The sequence below is a fragment of the Cupressus sempervirens genome, chromosome 5, assembly GCF_028749045.1.
Source record: "Cupressus sempervirens isolate cs-2001-9-10 chromosome 5, ASM2874904v1, whole genome shotgun sequence".
NCBI lineage: Eukaryota > Viridiplantae > Streptophyta > Pinopsida > Cupressales > Cupressaceae > Cupressus > Cupressus sempervirens.
The window spans coordinates 672372016-672382443 of NC_143122.1; the positions used below are offsets into that span (position 1 = coordinate 672372016).

General features: G+C 28.3%; 1 pseudogene; it reads left to right on the top strand.

Annotated features, from left to right (window-relative positions):
• The first annotated feature begins 4878 nt into the window (after positions 1-4878).
• Positions 4879-5423, top strand: LOC149557736 (EG45-like domain containing protein; annotated as a pseudogene).
• The last annotated feature ends 5005 nt before the right edge of the window (positions 5424-10428 follow it).

Sequence of the window (10428 nt, forward strand, 5' to 3'; positions counted from 1 at the left end):
TATAAACTTTAATTCAATATTTGTGCTTGATTGAGCTAAGGATTTCAATCTCAAGGAGGGTTAAGTTTTTATCCTTTGTCTTACATATAGAAGCTTTGTCTTATGAGCTTAAAAATAGGGTGTTGGTTGTATCTAATGTTTCTTTTCATTTTTAGTACAGATGTTTCTAACGACTTGTAAACTTATTTTATCCTTTTTGTATTAAAATTTGGGCTTTAGGTCCCTTTAAAACACCTTTTTACCTCTATCTTAAAATAAGTCTTTGAAATCTTATATGGTAACTTCAATTAATGATGTTTGTTAGTCCTTTTCAAAAGTCCAATCTTTATTAATGAGAAGTGATAAGTTTGTGATGATCTTTTTTTAAAATCCTCTAACTAGGCCACACTAAAATTGTCCATGTAACCTTTAACAAGGTTGGCTCCTAACATCTCTCACTTTAGAAGAATGAAATATTTGGGTTGTGGGTTCCCAAGTGGTTTTTCCCTTTATAGTTTTTCTAGGATAAAATATGTGTGAAATATATGATTTGTTATGTGTTATAAGTTGATTTTTATTTGATTTACTAATTGATGCAACTTAGTATAAGCTAAGTTATATCTATGCTACTCGATGAAGTAACAGATAGTAGGATAGTAGTTTGATGCTAAAAGAAAGTAAGCTTGATTTGCAAATTTTAATGTGGATTCTGAGTTATTGTTGTAACAATTTTAAAAGCTTATTTGGAGCTTGAATTGTTTGAATGGCATGTAGGATAAGTAGATATAACTAATTTACTCCCCCCTCACTTCATTATCTAACATGTCTTACCCATCAAAGGTTCTACCAATTCTAAATAATACATATATTCAAGGATCAAGTTGTACAATTAAATGGTCTTAACAAATTTATGTACTTGCATTTAATCTAGAAATGGCTTTGGTAGCTTGAAAAATTTCTACATACTATAAATCCACAAATAAAATAACACATATAAGAAAAGAGGATTACCATCAATGCTAGAATAAACTGATTCAGCTCAAGTTACACTGGTAGTTAGTTTCAACTGAACTGTACTATGTGATGAACATTCCTTAATTTATGCAAAATAGTGAGTCAGATCTTCTTGTGGAATGAAACTTCTCTCGTCATACAATTGTTTTTATGGATAATTAATTAGGATCTAAAGTAATTTGATTTTACCATTTCAGACTCTAGAATTTCTAAATCCCTCTAAAAATAGAGGTAATCTAATTACTCAAACCAATCAATGAAAACCTTTTTTTCTTGAATATGTTGTAGAATTTGTTCTTTCTTTATGGTAGCATAAGTCATAATTCTTTATTTTTATTTTTATTTTCTCAACATGGTATTCGAGCATATCTAATTCTTGAGAAGTTGTATGAATTTTCTTGTGCAAAAATCTAATAGTAATATGATGATTCTCTTGTGTGAAATTCTAATTTTTAGGTAGATTGAAATCTGATTGAGAAGCACAATATTCTTTTTTTCTTAGTGAAGAAATTTCTACAAAGATTGGTCTAGTGTTTTTCTTTTACTTACAAATTTTATAGTTGAAAATTGCAACCTTTTTTTTTTTCATTGGTAAAAGGGAGAATCTAGTTGATGAACTATCTTGATGTTTCCCATGAAAAAATGACAAAGAAAATATGAGACCAAGCTTTGACAAAGCTATTGTTGTGTTACAATAGGAAGGTGATAATATAAACATATTGTAGCTAAAATAGTTGAAAATAAAGATAAACTACATATATTATAGATGCTTAAGGGTTTTAAGACACTTACGATTTACAACAAAAGAGAATCTAGGAAAGGCTAAAGGAGTGGATAGTATGAAAGGCTAAAGGAGTGGATAGTATTAAGGAGATTGATTGTTATTATTAGAAGAACATTTTAGTTCTCATTGAAAATATCCTTTGTAGCTAACATCTATTCGGAATATGATGTGAACATCTATCACGATATTGGGAAGTTTATTTATGGCTATGAATTTTCTTAAATTTTTGATGGCCTTCCAAATATATATTTGAATGGTAGGAAATAGATGGTAGTAGAAATGCTTGATGTCAAAAGATTTAATTTATAAGTTATATTAGATTTTTCAAATTTGTTCAAAAATTTCAAGATAATGAATGTGGAAGGACATAGTTTTAGGAGGGAAGTATTGGTACTAAATCTATCACAAATTACAAAGTGAAATCTAAAATTGTAAACAAAATATGTCAAGATTCTTGGATAAGAGTAAGCTATGTTTAATTATCTATTGCAATGGGGAAAAAAGGAAAAAGAGTGTTAAATGAAAATGCAAATTTAATTTCTAAGATAGCTAATTTAGAAGAAGAATTAATAAAGTGAAGAAAGAATATAGAAGTTTAATTTGTTGAAAGAATTTTTTGCAAGAAGAATTGGCAAATTTAAGAAATGAAATGAGAGTCTACAAGTTTACCTTTTCAAATCATATAAGTGTTTATATGCATGCAAATAGAGAGCTAGAACAAAAATTGAAGTGATTTGATGTTGTTAAGAATAGAAATGAAGAATTGTTGAAATAAATCAAGAAGTTAAAAGAGAATGACTTGCTAAAAAATGTAGTTAATTAATCACTTACAACAAGAAATAGATGTGTGAAGACAAAATTAGTCTCAAATGTTTCATGTAGAATAGAAGACATGGAATCATCCCTAGATATGTGTGATATTTCAAAATATGATAAGGAATATATAAAAAAGTTGAATGTGTTAACAAATAATACCAACTATGATAAGAATGTTGGTTGGAATATCAAAAAGAAAATAAGCTATGAACGTAAAGGATTGGGGCAACATGAGCATAGAATTAAAGAGCATATTGAGTGAACAATGACAACTAAGTATGAAGGAATAAGTTGTATGAGAGATAAAAGAAATAATAATATTGGTTCAGATCAATTTTTTTAATGTAAACAATATACATAGTGTTCATTGTAACAAGAAAGGACACACAAAATATAATACTTGGGATCTACATCAATGTAATCAAATTTTTTTTTAGAGTCATTATGAAAAGATATGTTGGAATAGAGAGTGTAATAATAATTGTATGGAAAAGTACATTAAAATGGATTTTGGATGGAGCTATGGATCAAGTTGATAGAAGATCGCAGGTATGATCAAAGGTTTGTTTATCTAATAATGTTCAATTGTGAGAAGTAATAAAAATATAGCAAGCCGCATCTTCTTGTGGACTAGAAATTCTATCATCATGCAACCATCCATATGGATAATTAATTAGGATAGAAAATAATTTAATTTTACCATTTCAGATTCTAGAATTTGTAAGTGCCCTATATAAATAAAGGCAATACAATTGGTCAAACCAATCAATGAAAATATTTTCTTCTCCAATCCATTGGAGAAATTATTCTTTGTTGATGTTGATATGATTCATATTCTTTTCTTTTTATTTTCTCATTGGTTAGGTACTCAATACCAAAATCTAAGAGGGTTCTTGTCTTTTCCTTTGTTGAATCTTTCAACATAATTTTTAAAAAATATTTTATAGAAATATTGAGATCTCAAAGTTATCCAAAAGAACGGAAATTCAAAAACTTTTCCACAATGGTAAAACAAAACCTAATTTTCTCTAATTCATAATTTTACATCATGGAAATTAAAAACTAAATTTAGGAGAATTAGTTTGTTTACATCATCAAAAAATCATAAATGAGAGAAGGCCTTACAATATTTTTGTGGAAAATATAAATTTTAGCTTAGTAAAAAAATTATCAAAAAATATAAATATCATTTAGTATTTCTTAATCCACACTTTTTGAAATAAATAAATAAATAGAAAGTGCAAGTGAAAACATAAATCTTGCTTATTTAATATGGACTAACAAACATCCTTATTTTAAAAATCAAGGAAAACGCTGAACTAAAATCATAGCGGTCATATATTTTCTTTTAGATCATTTCTAACTTTAATTAGAACTCTATACTAATAAAAATTACAAAAATTAACATAATAGATGTACTTGAAAAATCTAACAAGAAAATACATTAGATGAATCTTTATTGTCAATTCAATAAATCTAATTACATTTATCACATCATATGAAACATATCTACACAACTCTCTTAAACACAATCTAATACACAAATCAATAGTTATTAGTAAATTGTAAAAATAAGACAATTACCATGTGGAAGTCACTATAGATCCTCTAACGATTAAACCAAACAATATAGTAGATTCCTATGTAGAGAATTCTCAAAACAGCTATTTCACCAATTGTTACCGTTCTATGTATTATCATACGATTTTATTTATTTGAATTTTTAAATGAACAGAACGTTCTATTCATATTTAAAATCACATAATTGAAAAATACAGAAGAAATATTATGTCATTTTTTAATCCTAGTAGTATACTGGCAGCTAGAAATTCTTCGGTTGGTAACCCTGAAATTCTTCAATAGATAGCTAACAAATTCTTCATTAGAAATTCTTCGGTGGGTAACCCTGAAATTCTTCAATAGATAGCTAACAAATTCTTCATTAGAGATAATTCTAACTCACGAATTCTTCAACCGAAAACTCCATTAGTCAAGACTCGAGACCATTCATTCACACAACTTAATGACGCAAGAATTAGTAAATTCAATGCATAACCGCATTGGTCAAGGTCATATATATATACCAACTAAGCACACAATAGACCGTGGAACATACCCAAAAGGATAAGATAGCCGCCATTGACTAGAGCTCTGCCAGCCTAGGTCACCATACTCCCCATTGTATTCTATAAATACCTATTTCCAATGTTTATCTTTCACAAATTGTAGCTCTATAGTTGATGAGGAGAGATATTTGAGTAGGAAACACAGTGCTTTTGGAGAGAATGGCAGGTCGAGCTATTTCTAACATTGTTCGGGCTGTGTTTCTGATGAGTTTTATGTGGGGTTGGTATTGCTGTGTGGGTGAGCGAGGAACAGCCACATTTTACACTCCTCCATATGTTCGTAAGTACAGTTTCAAGAGCTCTCAAATTTAGTGTTTTTTTGAGTATTAGGGTTTCTGAACAATGTAATAACGATTGGTTGAACAATAGATAATTGTTACTAACTGGAATTGTTGTTTACGATGAGTTTAGTATCATGTTATTACTTTGACAGCGTCGGCGTGCAATGGATATTATCAGAATAAAATTCCACCGGGAGGTTTATTTGCGGCGGCGAGCGACACGATATGGGGCAACGGAGCCGCTTGCGGAAGACATTACCGAATCAGGGCGTTCCCATGCCATGCAAGATTGGATCCATCGTCGTAAAGATTGTTGATCATTGCCCCGCTCGATGTCAAGGCACCTTCGATTTGTCTCAGCAGGCCTTCGCCAACATTGCCGATCCTAACGCTGGCAAAGTTTACATCGACTATCAACAGTAAGTTGGTCCTTGATTTCTTTATTTTCTTTTTTACCCGCTAATTGGAATTTATAGGTTGACTGAATTACTCTTCCTCTAGTTTTCAGGGCTTGAGCGTGGTCAGCAACTAAATTAGTACTATAAATAAATCCCACATCTGCATTCGTGGGAAAGAGAAGTTGGCAGCTTTGAATGTGCTTCATTTTAATATCTATAATGAATATCTCCGAGAAATATATGATGTCCATCTTACTTGTGTTTATTTCGAATGAATTTCAATTGAGTTCAATAAAATTCCATTCGATTAACTCCAATGACTTAAAAGCCATTTCAAATATCATTATAATTATTAAGTAATTTTCTATAAAGAAAGACAATCGTTTGGCTCTTTCAGAAACAAGTTTTCGAGTGCTTTAAAAGTGAAACCATGGTGTTTGACGGGTTGAGGTTGGATTTCTTAATACATTTAAGTAAAAAAGAACTTATCAATTTTAGTGAAAATTTTGAAAAAGGGTAATATTTAAAAGTGAAACCATGGTGTTTGACGGGTTGAGGTTGGATTTCTTAATACATTTAAGTAAAAAAGAACTTATCAATTTTAGTGAAAATTTTGAAAAAGGATAATATTTCTAATAGTTTTATTAATTATAAATTTAAATAATAACACAATGTCAATCATTCAATCTTTTATTCATTGAAATGGTCTAGATTACATCTAGATTATAGATTGAATATCTATTATCTTGAATTTCTATTAACCTAATTTTTTTTATGGATACATTTAATGTTATATATTTTATGATGATACTTGTAGTACATAAATAATATTATATTATTAAAATTAATTCATTTGACTAACATTAATTTAGAACTAATTCTAAATTAATTGAAATGGATTGATAAATATAATATTTAAAACAAATATGGAATTGTGTTAGTCTTAGAATATTTCCTAATGTTCATTTCAACTTAGTCATAAGGGAATTTCTAGTAAATGCTGCATTAAAAAAAGAAGAGTATGTTAAAATATTTTAATAGTTTGATAAATAAATTAACTTTTATTAATGTGTTGGGGCTTTAGTGAGATGGCTAAGTTTTTTTCTATAAAGAGATATTGATGGTTTAATTTGTAAATGTAAAGTTTAATTATATATATATATATATATATATATATATATATATATAATGTAATATAATGTATATAGTTTAGATGGGAAAATAGTACGAGCAAAATTATAAAAGATAAATTATTAAATAACTTTCAAAAGCTAAACTTTTTTATTTCATTATTTATTTTATTTACGTTAGATAAATTTTTGAATTCATTATTTAGTTTCTAATTTAGTATTAAACATATATTAAAAACTTAGCACAAATTAATAATTTTTATTTTTTAGAATATTTTTAAAGAAAGACTTGAATTTTAATTTCTCCAAGTTTATTCGAAGAATATAATTAATTACATTTTATTTTATTTTTAATTTAAATATTGCATGGAGATTAAGATTATAATTAATAATGATTTAGCAATGAAATATAATAATAAAAGATTATTTACAACTTTTTTATAAAAAAGGTTAAATGGTGTTATGATATGTAACTTTAAAGATTCATTATAACTTTTTTTGGTGTTAACAATAGGGTTCAATTACTTTTAATGTATAATTAGCTTATATATATTTTGTGACATATATAGGGAAGCCCAGAGTTATCCACGTTGTTTCTAGCTATTCTTTCATATTCTCTCATAGTGACTCTCTCATGTCCCCTATAATTACCCTCTCTCTCCCCACCATGTTAATTACCATCTATTTATCAAATATAAGCCCTAATTATCCTCCTTCTTGAGATTTATCTTATCTCTCTCCCCCTCCCCCTTTTTCTTTCCCTTGTCTCTTCCCTCATGAGTCGTCACCAATTTTGTGTATTCCTCTTTCTAATTACCCTTCCCCTTCTCTAGATTTTCTTCGTATCTGGCCTCTCTCTCTCTCTCTCTCTCTCTCTCTCTCTCTCTCTCTATCTATCTATCTATCTCTTCCGTGTATACCCCCTCTATAGTAAATCAAATTAAATCCTAGATTTATAGTTTAATATATGGTATATTATTAGAGTTAGGATACAAAATTAATGTTATCATTATTTTTAGGAAAATTTTTTTACCTTTTAATGTGAGGGTTTAATTTTATTTGGGTTTACTACTTGATTGACTATATTAAGGCTTGTTTTTAAAAGAAAATAAATTTTCTTTTCTAGAATCATAAAAATTGAAAAAAGCATACACAAGTTTTAAAAGAAGTTATTTAAAAAGAACTGAAATTATGATAAAGTAAATTATATAGTTTGAATGAGATATTTTATTTTATAAATGAAGATAATAATTTATTTTTTCTACTTATTTAAAACAAATTTATTTCTTCCATGATTTTTTTTATTTACAATTGTTAAAATTTAATATTTATGTGTTGTTAATTTCTTATGCAATTTTCATTGTCCTTGATTTTATTTCCAAAATAGCTATCATATTTTGTTTTTGGAATAGTTACCATATTCTAGTTGAAAACCTTTGTTTAATCCATCTTAACCAATTAATTCAAGTGAACATTGAGATGAAAATGTTGACATAGATGATGTGGAACTCTTCAACCCCTTGTCTTGGACAATAGGAAGCCTCTTGTGTTAGTCATATTTAAGATGAATTTAATTAGGTTTACCTAGTTTTTTCAGTGTTGAGTTAGATTTACACTTCGCACCAAGTTAGAGTGGATGTTTATCTTTAGGTTTAAGATTCAATCAATAATATTGTATTACATTTAGGTTAAGGAATAGGTATGAAATAAAAATTCAGAAAGGAGTATATTGCTCGTGCTTGCACCTTTGAAAGGGAAATGGCTAAGCTAATAGTACTGTATACTTTTGAAAATATTCTTAAATAGTTATTTATAAATTCTACCTATCTACTTTCCTACCCTAATAATTATATCTCTCTTTTCCCTACCTATCTGTATTTAATCTTGCCCATTTTTACTATTTTCTCTTATGTATTTATATCCTATTTCCTCTATTTCTATTTGATTTACTCTATGTACAAACCCTATCTATCTATCTATCTATCTATTTATCTTTCCATTGTCCATCTTCACCTCATATATCTTTATCATTCTCTCTATTTATCTCCCTCAACTAATCTTCATATTTCTCTCCTTCTCTTTGTATATACCTTCATAACTATTCTCCACTTTAATATTCAATTGTGATCAATCTATCTATACATTGACTCTCCCTATTTTTCCCTATCTATTTTTATCTCTATAAATATTTTCACCTCCCTACCCATTATTTTTCTTTATATCATTTGTCTTATTCACTCTCCCCCACCCCTTAAATGTCTCCTCATCTTTCATTATAAATATTTATTCCCTAACAGGCATGAGCCTACAACACAATGGTAAATTATGAGCTTCTTATCTAAGAGGTCTTGGGTTTGACTCTACACAAGCTTAATATTATTAATATTTGATCACACCACATAATAATAATGAATCTGAGCTTTGGCCTCTTACTGATCAAGAACAAAAAAAAAAATTATTCTGTAACTATTATTTAATATACAAAATTGACAATCTAGCTGTTGTTTTTATCTACTCCTCTCCATCTTACTTTAGATTTATATATCTCTTTAGAATTGTATATCCATATGTCTCTTTCTAATTGACACATTCTCCCTATCTACATCCTTATCATTTTATTTATATATTTCTTATTCACACATAGACTCCTTTGTCCACCACTACCTTTATCTTATATTTTTCCTCTCTTTGTCATTCACCTCTCACTATCTATATTATATTTTCTCTATTTTCCTTGAATCTTTTGTATAAATCTATCTATATACTATCTATAAACTCAAAAGAAATTGTTCTATCACTTCATCTCCACACTCTCCTCTCTTATATTCCCCTTCCTCATACCTCCCCTTTTTTTTCATTTCCCTTCATGTTTATCTCCATCATACATACACAATCTCTCTAGCTATTTTTCCCTCACTATTTTTTTTTTCAATATCAATCTAGCAATTCCACTTTTTGCACACTTTAGCATTGAGTGAAGTGGGTAGCTATGAATGTGCTTCATTTTAACACGTTTAGAGCCCATTTGGCTATGGGAATAGGAATAGCTATTCTAGAATAGGAAGTGGGGGTACATATTCTTATTCTCTATTTGGTTCAGCCAGAATTTGATGTGGACTTAGCAGACCCAAAAATTTATGTTTTCTAAAATAAATAACACTAGAATAGGAATACATATTCCAATTCCACCTATTTGGGTTGAATTGCAAAAGCTTATTTTTGGGCCAAAATTGGAATATGTATTCCTATTTTATTTTGTATTCTAATTTCAATTTGGTGTATCCAAACTAAGAATTCAAAATTTTAAGAATTTACCTATGTCTATTCTTGTTGTATTACCATTGCAAAAGGAGCCCTTAATGAATATCCTGAAGAATAAATAATGGGCAACATATTTTTTTGCATTTGAATGAACTACAATTAAGTTAAATAGAAAATTCCATTTTATTAGCTTTAATGACTTAGGAGCCTTTTCAAATATCCCTATAATTATTAGGTAATTTTCTATAAAGAAAGACAATTATTTGGTTCTCACAGAAATAAGTTTTCAAGTGCTTTAAAAGTGAAACTATGGTGTTTGATAGGTTCAAAAGTCAAACTAAGAATATAAATATATTTGGACAATATGAAAATGGATAAGTAGGAGAATTTTCTATTTCAATTTTAAAATACAACAAGTTTTCAATTATGTAGTTTTAGTTCACACACACACACACACACACACACACGCGCGCGCGCGCACACACACACACACGCACACCATGTATTTAGAAATAGATTAATTTACTCTAATTTAATTAATTTCAAATATGAGATGAATTTTTTCAATACATATATATATACATATACATATACATACATACATACATATGTATGTATGTATGTAGGTATACATCACAC